The sequence below is a fragment of the Monopterus albus genome, unplaced genomic scaffold (genome assembly GCF_001952655.1).
Source record: "Monopterus albus unplaced genomic scaffold, M_albus_1.0 scaffold72.1, whole genome shotgun sequence".
Classification (NCBI taxonomy): Eukaryota; Metazoa; Chordata; class Actinopteri; order Synbranchiformes; family Synbranchidae; genus Monopterus; species Monopterus albus.
The window spans coordinates 2,159,467-2,160,005 of record NW_018127952.1 but is presented as its reverse complement, the minus strand read 5'-3'; the positions used below and the strand labels follow the sequence as shown (position 1 = coordinate 2,160,005).

General features: G+C 40.3%; 1 protein-coding gene across 6 annotated transcripts in view; it reads right to left on the bottom strand.

Moving 5' to 3' along the window:
• Positions 1-539, bottom strand: part of myo9aa (myosin IXAa) — a 91,825-nt gene that overhangs the window by 67,338 nt on the left and 23,948 nt on the right. The window lies entirely within an intron of this gene.

Sequence of the window (539 nt, the reverse complement as noted above, 5' to 3'; positions counted from 1 at the left end):
ATTCCTGAGCACTGTGTTTGCTAAACCATTGGTAATAAAACACAGTGCAGCACTACCTGTTCAGAAGATTGTTGTCTTGCTGGTTACCTTTGAACTTGGTTTCTAAGCTGCCATTTTCAACTTGGAATTGATGCAAAGAACAGGTATTAGCTTTTGGACCGAGTTAAATAATTTATAAACATAGCATAATATGTTTGGCTGGTAGATAATAAACCCATTTGTGCACTTATGGCTAACTATACCCAAGCAATACCATAAGACGTATGTATTTCAGCGGGCACTGCCCTGTTCTTTGTAAATGACTCCCGTGTAAACAGCTGGTGGTCAGGTGACCTGACGGTGAGCAAAACAACCCCTTACAAAACAACACTCCTGACAATAGGCAACCTGTGTTTGAGTGTCAGCACTGTGTATACAGTTAAAGAGTATTACACAACCTTTAGGAATTCTGTTGAAGACAAATAAGGAAACTATGTACAGTTGTGAACATGTCAAAGACTCCTGACTTGCATTAACGTGACAGGTCCCTGAAATGGGGA